The sequence below is a fragment of the Lathamus discolor genome, chromosome 6 (genome assembly GCF_037157495.1).
Source record: "Lathamus discolor isolate bLatDis1 chromosome 6, bLatDis1.hap1, whole genome shotgun sequence".
Lineage (NCBI taxonomy): Eukaryota > Metazoa > Chordata > Aves > Psittaciformes > Psittacidae > Lathamus > Lathamus discolor.
This window is the reverse complement of record NC_088889.1, coordinates 86819998-86838006: the sequence shown is the minus strand read 5'-3', so window position 1 is coordinate 86838006 and position 18009 is coordinate 86819998. Positions and strand designations below refer to the sequence as shown.

At 44.6% G+C, this 18009-nt stretch overlaps 1 protein-coding gene across 5 annotated transcripts in view; it reads right to left on the bottom strand.

Moving 5' to 3' along the window:
• ELFN1 (extracellular leucine rich repeat and fibronectin type III domain containing 1) overlaps positions 1–18009 on the bottom strand; it is a 107254-nt gene that overhangs the window by 43203 nt on the left and 46042 nt on the right. For all 5 annotated transcript variants that reach the window (XR_010614116.1, XM_065686523.1, XM_065686520.1 and 2 more), the window contains exon 3: positions 4936–5070. The gene's annotated coding sequence lies outside the window, so the exon portion shown is untranslated. The remainder of the gene's footprint in view (positions 1–4935; positions 5071–18009) is intronic.

Sequence of the window (18009 nt, the reverse complement as noted above, 5' to 3'; positions counted from 1 at the left end):
CTAGATTTCCATACGCTACTCCAGAGTCTCAGCTGGGCCAGGCATGATCTTACTTAGCTTTTCATCCACAGGGCCCTGCTAAACCAAGTCTGCTATTTCATGCCATGTGATGGTAGCGCCTGGGGCTGCCTGGACCATCCTGCAGCAGCCCATACACTGCACAAGGGAGAAAAACATCCCATGGAGGTGGCCAAATGGACCAGCATCCGCAGTGCTGGGAAGCTCACAAGCCCCTTGCAGACCCGCTGGTGGCAGGATGCTTTCAGACAGCAGGTGCCGCAGCAGTGGCTCTCCAGAGCCAGGCATCTGCCATCGGCAGAAGCCACCACAGCTCCTCAAGCAGGTCTGGCCTCATGTCTTCAGCCTGAAGAGCAGATCCAGCTCCTGATGCACGCTGCTCATGGCCAGGTCTCCAAACACACACTCGACCTCATGCTGCGCAGGTAATTTAGGCTCACAAGGAGGTTATTAAAATCCATTCAAAGCTAATGTCAGCCATTCCAGTGTTAATGTCAGTGGCTGAGAGGCACAGCAGGAGAGGAGGGAGAAGGACTTTGATTTCCCCACTTTAATTTCCAAGCGGGACAGGCTTGGCGGGCTGCAGTGGGAGACAAGGAGCAGCAGCAGGTGGGAGCATGTGGTACCACATCTCATGCTGCAGACAAGGTGGGGTTCACAGCTTAATCCTGTCAGCCAAACATTTCACTCCGTGTTTCACTTGACAGCATCTATGCCTTGCTGGCCATTTCAGAGGCACGTTAGCTGCCAGGATCCCAGCAGGTGAGTCTGAGCGCTCAGCTCCAGCACGGCAGCTGGAAAGGGGATGATGGTGATGCTCTGCATCAGCTCCATCAGGTCTGGCAGGTGGGATCAGGCATCACACCCAGGCACATTTCCCACTGGGTGCATTTGAGGGTTCAAACTTCTTCTCTCACATTCAGCCTTGAGTCTGCTCTGACACAGCCCCTCAAACCCAGTGGGGGTGAAACCAGGGCTGGATTTTACTTACATTGGTCAGGTGAGTCTAAACCGGCCCCTAGATTTTGGAAAAAGCCGGGTAATTTCAGGAAGTGGTTACCATCATGCTGGCCAGGATAACAGTAATCAGAGCTTCGGGCTATAAGCCGATTCCTTGAGAGTCTCAGGAAGGAATTAGCCCCATCTCCTCCCCGCTGTGCCGCCCAGCAGCATTTGCACATATGGGCACACACCTAGCAGCAGGCTGAGTCGTGGGGACACACATGTCCCAACAGAGACAGGGTGACAAGGACCCAGTGTAGGCAGTGCAGAAGTCCCATGGACAGAAGAAGGAGCATGGAGAACAGAGCAAATCTGTTCTGACCATGGACCGCAGGGCAGGTACTGCTGTACCTCCTTGCAGAGGCTGGGACCCCAAGGAGTCCTTCCCATGAGATCCCTGCCCTATTCCTCCCCCTGTTCCAGCATCTGTTTGCAGCAGGGATTCCTCCACGCTGGCTGAGAAATGCATTGCAGTCTCTTAATAGCACATCCTGGCTGGAAGCTTTTACTTGTATGTAAATAGTATGTGTATAAGAATATAAAAATGGCCTTATTTCATACTATGGAAGTGCATCGGATGCAGCTAAACATACTGAAGACGGCTTAAATGATCCGAATTTAACATTTGGTTATGTAGTTTGAATATTTCATTGGGGTTTTAGGTTGGAAGGCACTGTAACTGTAGTCTGACCTCCTGGAAAATGAATTTTACTCAGGGATTAAGAGGAAGTCTGACCATTAAGCTCCATCCTTCTGACAGACAAAAATTAGCCTGGTTCATAAACAAGCAACCAAAAATCAACAGTATGGGAGAAAACCAAAACTCTAGTGATTGCCAGTGGTTGCCATATGGGTCAGTCTCATGGTTTAGGATGACAGGACCACCAAGGAGATGTGTGGCACCAGCAGATCAAGGTCCCATCCCACGTCCCTGCCCGCCTGCTGGGTAAGAGGGGCCACGGGGGTGCGAAGGAGCCGCATGTCCCTGCAGCCAGCATCCCGTGCCACATGGCAGGTCACCAAGCATCTGAGAGTGGGCAATGATTTCTTTTGCCAGTTCTCTAATTTATCTAATGAGCAAGAAAATAAATCAAGCTGACAGTCACCCAGGTGGTTTTGAGCCTCGGCTCCTCACAGTCCCCTTGTTCTTCCAGCCCATTTTATAACAGGGTTATAACCCGAGGACATGGCAATAACTCCTGCTATAATCTTTTCTTTACTAACGTCACTTAGCAGATGGACTCATTTAGAGGTGCTCACGTTTAAATGAGTGGCTTGCCCTGAAAGGGACAGAGCTGGGGCTGCTGGCAAGGTTTTTGAGATCGTTAGCCTAGAAAATGCTTAGCAGGGGAAGCAGTTGGCAGGCAGATTTCACGGACATGGCACCATTGTCCTCTGCCAGCAAAATTACAAGGCTGAAATCCTGGAGCTGGATGGGGCCAAACTGTTCACAGCAAACAATTTAATTGATGAATGAAGTGAATTGCCCAGGAGATGATTTTCAGTTCTCTGTTCATTGCATGAAGCCACTTGGAGAAGGGTCTGCACAGTCGGGTGTCTCCGGCTACCTGCCCACATCAGGGATGGGCTGCCCAAGGCTCCCCATCATGTGGATCTTCGCCACAGTCTGAGAACCTCCTCCCCAGATGATCAATCCAGTGCTGCGAGCATCCAGGCTTCCCCATCAAAGATGTTATGCTTCCGTACAAGTGTTACTGGCTAGACTGGTGATGGGACCATGCAGAAGATCTCAGCATTAGCTTTTTGAAAGGGAGCCTACACAATATAAAGAAGAAAGGCACAAAACTAAACAACAACACCTACTTTTCATCTTCTGCAAGAAGTGAAAGTGGCAATGTCAGAGGGCTCTCCTCTATAGCTCCCAAACCTCCTGCATAGGCTGTCTTCATAAGCTCCTTTCATTTAGTCTAATAAAGCAAATTATCTCTTCAGCTCTTCCAAGAAAAATAGCCATGGAAATGTACAGTGAGATGAATGCTTGCAACCCTTGAAAATACCTCTTGCTTGTGAAAAGGCTTCTGAGAAATGAATAGAAGGGATAATAATTACCAAAGAAGGGTGAAATATTGTTCATGCTGGCTAGCAGCATTTGACCCAGAGGCTGGGGAGAAGAGGGAGGAGGGTTCCAGGGAGCTGAGGCATTAATGGCAATCATTGTTCTGTGGGGAGCAATATCTCACAGTGTCCACAGAGACCAATCCCAAATTATTGAGCTTAATAGTTCTCAAAACAAACTCTTATTCTGCTCCTTTGTGGCAGGCATGAAGCTTTCTCTGCAAGTCCAGTTTTACATCTTTGGTAACTCAGTGCTGGATGGTATAACACTCAATTGTGAAACCCTGCAGGAGCCTTTGATGCAAGCATCTTCAAGACGCAGAGCTTATCAGCTCAAATAACACAACTGTCTTTTATCCTTCATGTCCCATGCCTGCTATTTTGGCACTTATGTTTGTAATTCATTGCTTGGCTCTGGGTCTGGATCCATCAGGACAGACAACCCTGTCTATCTGTCTGCATTGCTGAGATATTTTTGTCTGCCCAGAGGGACCTGAGCACCTAAACTCTGCTTATCTTCAGTGATGCTTAGATCCCTAATTGGTTAAAAGTCACTTTGGAAAGGGTGGCTTAAGAGCTGTAGATTTGTAGATGCTTTCAAAAGGACTACCCCCAGGCCAGCCTCTCCATCTTTCCCTCCCTCTCATCAGGGACTGTATCCTCTCAGTCCCATCTGGCTTTCAGAGATGCCTGTGCACCTCCAGCACCACTGTGCCTCCCTTCTAAACCAGTTCCAACCAGTGGACTGCACACCTTTGACCAGCACTACATTTTCTTGAAGAAAGGACAAATGAGGTGGAAGAAGAAAAGGTGAAAACATGATAATAGCTGTGAGAAACCTGACAATGCTGGAAATGGAGGCTCGGAGAAAAGTTTTTCTCCAAAAATTACTCTTTTCAATCTCAACAGCACACTGAAGGGAGGTTGAAGCACACTTTTTAACACCTTTTGTACTCAAATTCCAAATTCACCTGTCTACCGAAGCAATAACAGAAATAATCTTTTTTTATCCAGCTGCACATTTTGCTTCAGAAATTTGTTTCCATTAAACCATCCCCTTTTGTCCTCTTAGAAAGCATATTTTAAATAATAACAGGGTGAAAAAAAATTATATGCTACCCAAAAAAACCTCAACCCTGTCGACTGTGCACCTTTGTACAAAAGTTATCTTTTTCTTCCGACGGATGGATGAAAACCCTTTTCATAATGGCAATGTGAAGATGAGAAAGAGAGAGGAAATTTCAGTGTGTCCAGTACGGCTAGCCATTTCAACAGGAAACACAGGGCAAACCCTCCTCCTAGAAAACTAAGTTACAACAACATGAACCTGATGTTCTCTTCCTGCTTTGTAAAACGTAATTTTGTAGAAGTTGAGATGGAGGCACACACTGTATTTCTAATCTGAGGAGGAAAAAACCCCATTTTTTCCACGTTCCTTAATTCTTAACAGGAGATATTCCTTAAATTCTAGCAGAAGAATGTGAATTCAACCTTAAACAATTAAAACTCAAAATTATAACCATGATGACTTTCACTGCTACCACACTTTTAGGAGTGCAACTGCCACAGCTCAACCATTCAGGGGCTCCCCAGGAAGGTCCGTGCTTGACCAAGAGACAAGAGGCTCTCCAGAAACAACTGCAAGAACAGAGATGTGAGAAACACAACCCTGGATCACTGTACCAGCCTCTTTCCTCATGGAAATGAATGCCATGAGTCCCCCCTTCATGACCCAGTCCTCCATGCACACAATCCCCGTTGGATCTCTCCCATGGCCATCAGTCTCACACCAGCTACTTTTCTCATTCCAGAGATGCAATCGACAAGGTCACCCCTTACCTTTGTGCCTGAGTGTCGCTGCTGTTTCCTGCCACAGTCATGAATGTCTCCTAGTTGTTGTCTGCAGGGACTGGGAGGCACACTGGACACAGCATTTGGGATCCCACAGGATGGTCACCAAGCCCGGTGTTCAAACTGCAAGGAAAAAATCAGAAAACGTAAGAGGGAGTTTCATCAAGGGGTACCAAGGATTGATTGATGGCTTGATTAACATGAAGCCATCCCAGGGACAGCACAGCTACCCAAGTTGTGAATCAGACACAGAGACACAGGAACCAGATGTGAACAGGAAGAGAACCAAGGGGAGGTCCAAATGAGACCAGCTGCTCAACACAGTATCTAAAAGGAGAAAGAAATCCATGTGCCAGCGAAGGAAGGGCTGTGAGAAATAGCGGAAGAGGACCTGAAGTAAGAAGAATGGGACAGATGCTAGACAGGGACTGAAGGAGATGCAGGGAAGATGGGCATGCACAGGGCAGATGCTACAAGAGAGACACCAATGCAAAGCTTAGAATCATAGAATCATAGAATAGTTAGGGTTGGAAAGGACCTCAAGATCATCCAGTTCCAACCCCCCTGCCATGGGCAGGGACACCTCACACTAAACCATCCCACACAAGGCTTTATCCAACCTGGCCTTGAACACCGCCAGGGATGGAGCACTCACAACCTCCCTGGGCAACACATTCCAGTGCCTCACCACCTTAACAAGAAAGAAAGCTTCTGGAGGGGTGAGGAGCCACTGCCACTACCAGCACCAGCCACCCGGCACAGACAGATTTTAATGAGCTGCTTAATCATCCTTACGCCTGGGGATTGGTCTCATAAATGTGCTTTTAAATCTTAAGTGTGATTTTATTGTCCTCATTGGTCACTTCCAACCCCCTGTGATTTTCTTTTACTTTTGGATGCTTGGCTGGCCAGGGCTCTCTATGCTTTACCACTGCTGTCAAGATCCTGTTCACTGTAGTGCAAGACAACCAATACAGCAAGAAGAAACAACACTGATCATAACAGGAATCTTTGGGATATTCAATGTCTTGTTTTATTATCATCAACATAATAACAATAATAGCAATATTAGTGACAACCATTTTATTATTCCTCCCGTTAGTAATATTCAGACATGACCTAAGAGGTATTTCAGAAAGACAGCACAAATCCAGTGTAAGATGCAGGAGAACAGGGCAGTTAATTAAACGTCAGAGTGATGGACAGAGCTGGGACAAGCCTGGAACAATATCAGAGAGCTGGACAACCTCTGACAAGTTCAGGGAGATGGATGGATTTGGGACACGTCCCAGACCTCTCCCCCAGTGGAGGCAGAACCTTCCTACCTACACATCCCTTTAAACACAAGATTGCTCCCTGCACTGTTGCTGTTTCATTGACTTATACAGTTGAGGTTTTCTGTAGAAGGCTGCCTTCCAAGCTGTGTCACTGATGGCAGTCTGATCTGGTGACACTTTATTACCTCCAAACAGTGCAAAGAAAATAAAGAGCCCCATTGAAAACAACAGCGTCTTGAATGTGTTTTTTAACCAGCGCATGTGTGAACTCACAGCAGGTAGGGTTCTTTTCACAGATTTCTTCTCTTTTCTCCAAATTAGACATTCACAAGAGAGGCAGGTGGAGGACAGTGGACAGGGAGAAAGAATGGTGTTGTAAAACACCAAGGATAAATATTACAGAACAAAAGCGAGCCTGTGACAGATACCAGGCAATCTGTAAGTCATCAGTAGAGTGGAGAGCATAATAGACCAATCAATCAGGTAGACAAGGGTGAGAGGTGTCACAGGGAGGCAGTAGGCAGTTGGAGGTCAGTTATGAAATATAATCTCTAAATTGGAAAAAGGACAGTAGAGCAAGAACAAGGGCAGGTATTTGAATGTGGGTAGGAGAACGGTTGGTTGGTGATTTCCAGGAGTGTATGTCGGATGGGAATATTATGGGGGTATGAAAAAATGAGCTGGTATTTTAGAGATGGGCACATACTCTGCAAAGTGAAAGGCTGAGCTAGTGAGACTTTAAAGTGTAGTTCCACTTCAGATGATGCTGCTGAAAGACAGATGGTGGGGCTCCCCGTTGCTTGTTCCTCTGGGTTTCCAGACACATTTTGCCAGGTTACAAACGAAAAAAGTGATGCTTTTCCTAAGTGCATGTCCTGCAGATACCACCTGGGATCTAAGAGCCGTACCAGATCCTTTCTCAACAGTGATCACTGCATGCATAATCTCTAATCTAGTTAGTTAAGATGCAGGAGAGTTGCAGGCTGCGATGCATGAGAAGATGGGGACTCCATGGGTAAATTTAATTGTTCCTTCTACAGAGAAAGTGGGAGTCAATAAGGCACAACTCACTCTCCATTAACTATCCAGCTGCACAGTAACAAGAAGAAGCCAAGCAGCATCATTTATTTCCCTTGCTAAGCTAAGCAGGTATAGAAGCATTACACCCAAACAAAAGCTTGACTTAACATGAAGTCATTTCTACCGTCACTTTTCTGACCTTAACTACGTACTACAAAGGCATCACACAGTCCTTCTAATAACAGCTAGATTCAAGCAATTAGAGCTGAACGAACAATTTGTAATGAATAATCGCTCCGGCAAAGTTTGCCTTATTTTATGCTTACGAAATATTTGCATGCAAAGTTCTCACATTTCTTTGTGCCACTTTTTTCCCCCTGAGCAAAAAAACATGTAACAGTTCATTGAAAACAATCTATATTCAAAACATAGCAGCACTGATGGGGTATAGCAGCCACATGGTGCTGTTTCAGCTACTCCATTGGGTGAGGGACAGGAACACCTCCAAGAACTGCAAATCAGGACTGTTACCTCTGCCATTTGAAATTCTATAGAGCTATAGAGCGCTTTCACTGGATATGGATAAGGTGAGAATGGAGCCAGCTGTAGTCCCTCTACAGCTGATAGAGAGGGACAGGTATCTTCAGAGGCCCCTGGAAAAGTGGACACCAAGGACACATTGGAGAAGCTGGAGAGCTTAAGATGAAGACCCTGACTCCTTTAAACCATGTGCTTGACTCTTCATGCCCAGCACTGGCCAGGGTGGGCCAGATCCTGCAGAGAAAAGGGCACGGGTTTGCAGCCCAGGAGGTGGCAGGCTGCTTGTGTGAGGCTGGACTAAGGACCAGCAGCCAACCTGCCTGGTTGCTAATGAAGCCGAGAACAATGTGTGCTCTAACAGGGCTCTAACAGACTGAGACACGCAGGGAGATAAGAGAGCGTGGGGCAATAAATCAGGCTTTCAAAGCGGTGCATATTAGGAGATCAATGGGACAGATATTAGACCGAAGGAGCAAGCACCAGAGAAACAGGAGCAATTTAGTTCCTCCTCCTTCCCGCCCGTTGCTAAGGGTTTTTTTTTCCCATTTAATAACTTCCTCATTGTTTTTAAACGAGCAGAAAAGCCAGTGGGTTCCACGTGGCATTAGCAATGTGTTTGTGAGAAGGAAAGCAACTGCCTCCTAGTAGGATTTGATAAAAGCTTCTCCAAGCTCTGAGTGATTTACAGCTCGGGAAAACAAACGCAGACTGATACAAATGCAAGGAAAGGCAGAGATGGCACCAGCATCCAGGTACACTCAATTACCAATTCATCAGCCCAAGTGAATTTGAAGGGCTTTTCAAACTCTACACAGCTCTAAATTAAAGGAAGTCTTAAGACAGATAGCATTCTGCAATAGGGGCAGAAGAAGACTAATTTGCTGATCCTTTGTGGGCAAAGGGCCATATGCAAGGGCAGCAGATCCCACTCTTCACATAAGTCTAGGGAAGGGACCAAACATCAGGATGCCTTTCACACACTGCTGCAAAACTGTTGGCACACACCTCTCCCTCCCTCCTCACCGTGTCATGCCCTAGTCTCCAAACAGCCTCTTTTCCTATCTCTACTAGAAACTCTGTTTTCGCCTGCCCTGGAGGTTTTTATGGCAAAGCTGTGAAAATAACTGATTTTTTGGATCATTGGCTGAGCTAAAAAAAAAGGAGGAAAAAAAATCACTGCACGGTGACCCCAAACTGGAATTGCCCAGGCTCTCCACGGGAAAATATATATAGGGAAAAAAAATATGTAACTATGGTCAACCAATTGTTTAATTCAATTTGAAACTAACTCATGGGGAATGTCATTTTCCCCTCCATCCCCTGCCTAGAAACCCATTTTTTTCACAAGAAGAGATGATTTACAGCTTCCCAGCTCCACGCTCCAGCGGCACTGACACCGACGTGGTGTTTGATATCATTCCCTGTTAGATGAAGCTCCTCAGCAGTGGGGGACAGGGCCCATCCGTGCTATTGTGATATCAACTCGGAGGCAGCTGGGGGTAGCAGCAGCATGGCAGGAACAGAGGGAGTCCGGCTGCCGAGAGACTGCGGGGAACTCTTTGTTAATTGTTCATGCAGAAACTGTTTTCATTTCAGTGTCTAATTGATATCTTGGGGAAACAGCATCCTTGGAAAAGGCAGCGCATCCTCTGCAGACTCCACCTCTGTGTGCTCAGGCGAGGTGCCCAGTGCTGCCTGATGGAGTGACTTGCTGTCCCCAGAGCTGCGCTGCTGTCCCCGTCCTCCTGCCCCACATCCTCATCCCATGGGTTTGGAGCCCCGGGGTGGGTTCTGAGCTCAGCCACCTCTCAAACCTCTGGCAGAGAGGAGACTTTGGGGAGGTTTGCACCAAAATGCCCATTCATCAGTAAGGAGAGCTGTGTCGATCTCCACTCAGGGGTAGGGACCGCCCAAATTCCTATAGGAGCTGCCAGCACCAGCCCTTCTCCTGCCAAAAAGGAGCACAGAGCCCTTAATTTCCCACTGGATATCAGCCCTTCTCTTTCCTTCGGCCTCTGACGACGACAGCAGCCATCGCTCATACATGCAGCTCCAAGGCTGGCTCTGAACTATTTAAAAGCACAGCAGGTATTTTAATTATTCACGTCAAGCGCGCCTTGCTTGCTAATGACTCTCTGAAGCTGTCACGACCAGCACGGAATGGATGAGAGCCCTGCCAGGCAGCTTCCCATGGCCCAGCCGCAGGGCAAAGCTTAGGTCTGCAAAACAGCCATCATTAGGTTTTGTCACTGAGGGCAGAGGTGGCACAGGGACACCTGGGTGAGGAGCACCCTACTCTCATACACATTAATTTGCCCACTCAACCTATCACCCAACAGCCTACCCAGCCCATCTTGCAGCCACCGTTTTATGGCACCTCTCGTGCTCCCAGCCTGGAGCATCTGCCAAACACTTTGCTGTTGCTGGGAGCTGCTGTCCCCCATGCTGATAGATTAGTTCTCGCTATATTTTAAGGGCACTGGAATTAGCAAGATGTAAAGAAATAGAGGGGTACATATACAGCACAGCTGGACAGCTTCAGATGAAGACAATAGCAGGGATGGCATGTTTCCTCACTGCCTTGGGCTGCTCCCAGGGTTGTATGAAAGAGCTGCTTTGGAAATCAAGCCCTTGCCACTCTGCAGCAATGTCTCTACTTGCTGCAATAGCATCTGCTCTTCTAACCCACACCCTTCCCTGGGGTCTGGCACTGGGGGTGCAAGGAAAGCAAGCTCATCTTTTGCAAGGGGATACAGGAGCAGAAAGAAGGATGGTGTCCCACGTTCATGGCTGGACGAAAGACAGCTTGAGTTAAATGGAGCCAGGCTTGCAATAGGATACTCCTGGGTGTGGAGCAGAGATGGGAATCCCACCTGCAGAAGGATTGGGGCTCCTTTATTTTGACCTAAATGAGTTCCAATTAAATGTGAGCTTTCTTTTCTGGACCTTGGGACTCCTGTCTGAGGTTGTTCCTTTCCCTTGGAGATCGCTCTTGGTTATTTCTCTTATTTCTGATAATTACTTCTTCCCTGCCTTTGCTCACCACTGCCTCACTGTAAATTTGGAGGATTTCCAAGAATACTCAGGATCTGCTTCCCCCCACCTCTATGCGAGCAAGAGCCTCATCACGGGTAACCCTGAGCTTCAAGGCTCAGTAACGCTTCTTGAGGCTTTGCCTGCGAGCAGAGAGCACCTCACAAAAGCACATACCCTGATTGCAAAGCTGGGATCTTCAAGCCTCCTGGGCCACCAGATCCCGCCCTTCTCTTTATAACCTATGTGGTTTTTAATGCTAATTTCCACCACATGCCCAATTCGAAGCTCTAATAATGAACAACTGCCTTCTTCCTTTCCTTTCCTTCTGATTTCATATTCATGAGTCAGGGTTTCCTGGCACTAAATGTAAATGCTAAACGGAAATCGCTGCACAGTGACATGTCTGTGTAGCTTCACTGTCCATTTATTTGCCTTTTCAAAGAGCTGCTGTGTTAAGCAAACATCTCTGCCTGGATCCTATCTGGAGGAGTTTGTCTGGTACGGCATGGTGCCTGCCGGGGCGGGGGAAGCGACTCTGTGTGATGATGTCTCATAGCTCTGTTTTAGCTTCAGGGTATTTCTTGTACAATAGTTTGAGCTCGGTGAATACCTCAACCTTTTCTTGAGTATTTGCTTGAGCCTTGGCGGGCTGCACTCAGAGCTGACACAGTGAGGGCTGAAGCTGGGAACTCCTAGAGAGAAACACATCCATCGCTTCGGCTCGGACTCTACTGAGGGCTGCTGCAGGCAGCAATGGGCAGATGTCTTGGCAGGGGAGGCAAAGAGACACCTGTAACATCACTGGGCAAATTATGCTTTCTGGCAACTGGAAAATTCACATACGCACACAAAAAAACCCAACATTTCAAGGTTCTTCCAAACTTACTGCCAAAAGTAAGGGACAAAAGGCACCTTGAGAAAGGGAACCAAAATGGCCAAATGTTTTGGTATTTTCCTTGAAGACTATGCTTCCATGTTGAATGGCAAGGGCAAAAAGGTATCTAAAAGCAAAATAATCAAAGTAATTATTTGTGTATTTCAAGGCACTGTTCTCTGCAGAGCCCCCAAAGGTGAGGAGTCTCTCCTCCTTTTAACTTGCCTGGGATGAAAGCTTTAGGCACACAAGCCATCACCCTAAATTCCCCCTCCAACAGTCCACCCTGCCCTTGGAGCAATGCATCTGCCAACCTCTGCTGGTGAACCACGTTGTCCTGTTGGTGACATCATCATCCTCACCTATCTACTCTGCAGTCAAAGAGGAAAAGGTATCACCACCCTGGGAGCAAGGACAACCACCTGGAGCTGAAGTTGGGCTGTGCTTGAGTTCCTCACTGCTTGGTCTCTTCATGGAAACATCAGCTGAAGGTGGCTTTGCTCTAAGACATGAGCTAGAAAAGAGAGCAGTTGATGTTCAAGCACCCTGAGCTACTCAACCAGTTTTGCTCTTACAAGGGTCATCTCCATGGGGCAAGGTGGGCAGTGAAGAACTGCAATGGTGCATATGGCAGCTCTTTGCTTGTCCAATGTGAGAGGCTTTACTTCCTCTTAGCTGCCTCTACTGCAGCCTCCTCCTTCAGGACTCCATGGATGCACTGCAACTCCTTATGGTCTGGTTACTCTACTGCATTCTCCCTTTCCTCCTACAGTCATCCAATGCCCTTTCCTGTCTGCCTTTCCCCAAAGGCTGTAACAAATGAGCTCATAGGAAGGCTAGAGTGAGGATGAGAGATGAATTTCAGACCATGAGAAATGAACTCACAAATGTGTTTGCAACTACCAGCTGAAAAGCTGTGCTCCTGCTCATGGAAGACATCATGTGTGGCATGTATTCAATCAAAGTAACCAATGGGGACCACATTTTGAATATTATCTACATGCCACAGGCTCCTTGTGAGGAAATTATGCAGCAATATTTAATGGTGCAATGATTCAGCAAGTAACAGGAAGAAACAGTCCTCAAACCATCATCAACTTCTCATGGACAAGTCCCATATGGGACTGAGGGTAAAAACCCTTTCATTAAAAAGCTATTCAGTTGTGGTAAAACTGCTCTGTGTATCTCACTGAGACAGAAGAAGGCTGATTGTCAAAAGTGACTTGAGCTTGAAAGCTGCAGGGAAATCAGAAAGCTACCTCACATTTGAACAGGGGTTTTGAAATCTGTCTTTTGGGACCTGAAAGCATAGCTAGATCTCACACAGCTGAAGGTATCTTACAGCTGGGTGTCTAGGTTAAGGTAATTGTCTAGACTTCTTTTATCATCAGCGAACAGAGAGATGCGCACCAGCCCCCAGAGAGTGATTCATTCTTCCTGTCTTAGACATCTTTTTTTGGATGGGATGAATTACATTCTGGAGGTGTTGAACTTTCTCCACCAACTATGGAGGAGTATAGAGGATGAACTTAGTCTAGACAACCTTTACATTGCTTAAACAAGCAGGACTTGACTGGTGAGAGCGACCCAAGCTGTAACAATACAGTATCATAGCTGCGTTAGTTTGGGAGCATTTGGCCAACGGCTACAGCAAACAGACACAAGAGAAGCAGTTCTCTCTGCAGGCAGGAAATGGATGAAGAAAAATCCTCTCTCCTCACCATAAGCACACACTGTGGTGATCTTAATATTTAAGTAAGACCTGAGGACACTCTGGTACCTCATCTCATTTAATTCATTTATGTCATGCAAAGGGTACAGATGACATCCAATCCGTTCCAGAGCGTGGCCTGAAAGGTGCAATTTTGCAGTCCTGGGAGAAAAGCAGGGACTGGTGTCTCCAAAAAGATCAATCTTTTTACCAAGCTTGGGTTTTCCCCAGATTAGCAATCCCAAATTTGGAAACATCAACAATTTAGCTCTGATAAAAACAGCTGTATTCTTGTACCCATCCTCCCAGTTTTGAGCAGCAACGTCTTGTAATTTTGAGGGTTTGGTTACAAGATTGAGAGCCATTTTGTATACAAAAGACTCCATGTCTCTGTTTTGCTATAGTCCAGCGTCAATGCTAATAATCTGCACTGTAAAAATAATCCTACCATCTTCTAGGGGGCTTCTTGCTGTGAGCCTTCCAGAAACCAATGAGATTATTACTGACGTGACTTCCGTGGGGGCCAATTTCAATCCTCTTAGAAAAGTAAGATCTAGACACCTTTTAGAGCCATCATGCCCAAACCTCTCCATCTTCCGCTCCTGCAATGTAGCGTTGGCCATGTTATCTATTCAAAACCCAGGACTGGAGACCCAGAAACTGTAGAGGAAAACCAGACATTGCAACTTCAAAGATCAACGTGAGACAATCAGATATAAATAGGTAAATAAATGGAAGGAGACATTACCAGAAGAAGGCCAGACTGGCATCCATAAATAACTTTCTAAAGGAAATGTCTGCAACTGGTTCTGAGTGGGGCAGCTAAATCACGAAAAGCATGTCAGGACCCTTCTCCAAAGCCAACAAACGTGCAGAAAGAATGGGGATAAAATTCAGAAAGCTAAAGACAAAGATGAAGGATTTTTAACTACCCAGAGTTGTGAGCTTTAATTCACAAGGAGAGAGATCTGTGTTCTTTCCTGGGGTGTACTACTGCCAGAAGCAGAATGCAGCTGACGACAAAAAGCTGATGGCTGGAAGCCAAAGGGTTCCTTAGGGGCCAGGGAAATGCCTGGGTGACTTCAGTTCTCTATACCAATTGGCTTACCTTGTCAGAAAAAAAAGAAGTGTTTTTTCCTGGCTCATCTGGAAAATTAAGATGGATCATACTTATTTAAGGGCATGTTCATAGTGCTTGTGGGAACATGTTCGAGACAGGGTTTGGTTCACAGTGAAATACCAAAAGTAACACCAAAGACGTGAAGTATGCATTTATCTGTCTATCTAGGAACTTTCACACATGCATGACACACAGGCTTCTCAGAGTTTAGTGATATAAATTAGACTCATGTGAATTGAACAGATTATTTAATGGTACGATGGCCCAGTGAGACAGACACAGCACTGGTAGCTTGGTTTCTCCTTTTTAGCTAGGTTTCTCCTTTTTAGTTTGCTTTCTCCTTTTCTGCCTGCTTCAGGCATTGAGTTACCTGGGCCAAGTAACAGCTAACAGTTACAGCTGTACCTCCATTTCCCTGTATTTCAAAACAGGGTAATGTGACTGCAGACTGGTGGAGATCTCTTAAGGAAAGACACCTCATAAGAGATTTTTCTATTTTAAATCCTCAAAAGTGGATTTAAAACTAGCCAAATGCTAGTTCTTAAATACAGCTGGTGAAGAATTAGAAGAATTGATTTCTGCAGACGACTACATCATTGCATTGGAAAGTCAATAATCATCTTCCATACCAGCTTTTAAATATGTGGTTGACAATATTCAGTTAATGGTGTATTTTTGGTTCAGATTGTTCTCTGGAAAGCATGGAACACACAGCATTAGGCTTGGTATTAAATACTATGCTGACAGAGAACACAAATGTCAGTATGACCATCTCAGAAAAGATATTTTAGAATATGTAAAATGACTCAGGATTACTCATAATGATATCTTACAAGAAGCAGTGAAAGCTTTTACTTCAGGAGGATTCTTGGAATTGCTAACAATGTAAAGAAAATGCAGTTATAAAAAAACCTGCCTCCCTCGATAAATAAATACAAAGACTTCAGGCTCCAAAGATGAGCACTGCAAACCAAAACCAAGACAGAATACTAAAACCTCTAACAGAAATCTCAATCCATAATCAAGGGAAAAGGCGAAATCACAAATATAAACGGCCAAAGGAGACTTTCATGAAAGGGGCAGGAAGATAAAAGAGTTTGGTTTGCCTTCTTACAGGGGAGTGTTTATATATGTACAAAAATATGGAAATGTTTCAGAACAAATGCAAAATTATTTTAATGAGATGTAGCTCAGTCGAGAAAAAGACAAACCCAAAAAAGCCCAACACCACAGTATCATACCGATGGTCAAAGGGCTAAAAAACCCATAGCAAAGGCTGTGACCACTTAGCTCTGGTCAGGCAGGCCCAATCAGACAATGGTTCACTTTCCCACCAGAAAGCTGCATTTCAGTAAAAGTGAAATTTCTCCTGGCATGAATTGCTTCTGATAAAACCATATTTTAAAAGAATTAGAAATGTTTTGATAAATCCAACATTTCATTTTCAAGAATGAAGTTCAGGAGAACTTTTCATTTCTATTTTTATTATATAATAAAATCTTCAATCATTCGTATCTACGTGACATTGAAATTAACCTGAAACATATTTTAATATTAATTTAATATTCCGTTCAGAATTCAAATAGATGTCAAAATCTTATAATTTCCTGCAAGATATCAATTCTTTTATCATCTCATTGCTAAACCTTCAGGCTTAACAGGTATCTATTCGCAAACTTCTACCAAAACATAAGGCTAAGACTCTGGAAAACCCTGAGGTATGGGAAATCTATGAACAAACGCATCTGCAGCCCACAGAATCAGACCAAAACATGAACATGAGGACTGTAAACACCCTCAATACACAGTGAACTTGGATTCACCCAACCTAGGTAAAGAAATGGGAATTTAAACATACTTTTGGGTACAGAGAAAGCATCTGACTGTGTAAAGTGGCTATTCCTTGTGAACCTTCCTGTCTCGGTTTGGTTTATATTTAGAAATGCTATAAATATCTTCTATTTAATCAAATGAAATAATGTTTTGGTAGATGATTCACTCATTTAATCTCCCCAAAAGAAAGGCTGCAGATAAGACTGTTTTCACTGCATCTGTTCATCTGGCAGAAAAAAATCGTTTCAATGGAAACATTGCAAAACCCACCCCTTTCCACCCAGATGCTGTATTTCCATATTTCTGATGCCACCCTGCCTACAAAGGTTTCTTTAGATGTACATGAATTAACTAGCACAGGACAGATACCAGACTACAAAGTAAGTATTCAAAAAAGTAATGGTTGCTGCTCCGAATGACTTTTGAAACTCAGAACAAAAGCTGTAATCTCTTGTCCACATCCAAAACCAAACTTTATGGGATGGGTTTAATAAGACTGAAAGTTTCATCCCATAAGGTGCTTTTATGTAAGTTTCAGAATGAAACTGTAACCTAGAACAAAGGTTCCAACTAGGAAGATAATGCATCATTTGTATGAATTTATTTCTTCTTAATTTCTACTCATTTTGTAGGTTACTTCTGCAACTACCCAAGCTCACAGTGGCACTTACAAAAAAGTGCAACCATAACTTTACAGGCTTTTTAGAATAATAAAACCTATTGAGTCGAGTATAGATCTTCACAATGGTCTGTAGTAGAAGTACTGACCAGAAGAATAATAGGGATGTGGGATGGAAGTTAGGGATAATTTGTGTTGAATCCAAACTGGAGACTCTTTCAACCTCTGTAGGTCTTTTCATGACCAAGTTTAAGGAATCAACAGTAATGAAAAATCTGTAGTATAACACCATAAGATAGTATATATAAAAATCTGTAGTATAACACCCTATTCTGTGCTCAGCTGCACCAAATTGAGTTAATTGTACAAAGTTTGTACAAGGTACAGAGCAAGGGAAAGTTAACCCTTTTGATCTCAAGGAATGGGTAACAAATGCAACATAATACACTTTTCCACAATAATGATCCTCCTGTTTTCTCCTAACACACTTGAATATTAGGAAAAGAGACTAAAAGATTACACGAAGTACTTAGGATTTGTATAGTAATAACGATTATACAGTGTAGCCAAGGAACAGGATTTTACCAGGTTCTGACTCTGTAGAAGTTTGATGGTAAATTCACAGTCTTCTGGAGCATGGTGGCAGGAGAACAAAAAGTATTTGTCACTGTTTTTAGTATGACTGTTTTACAGCATCAAGTCCTAACAGCTGTCAGGATCGTTACAGCCTTCACTTCAAGGAACAGATAATAAAAGACAATAATCAGAAAAGCGATTAAAATGAGTTACAGTGAGAGGGTCCCTTTTGCTTATACCCCTTACCATGCAACTATACGCCAACAAAATCACACCGCGCCAAAAGAGATGAACAGGAGAATTCTGCCGTCATCAGACAAAAACTGTATGTAAAATCCTTGCAAGGTCTGAATTAAAAAATAAGCCATCAAGATAAAAGCAATTGCTTTTCAAATGGCCAAGTGAAACGGATTGATAGAACACGATCAAGTAGCTATTGCATGTAATTTGATGGTG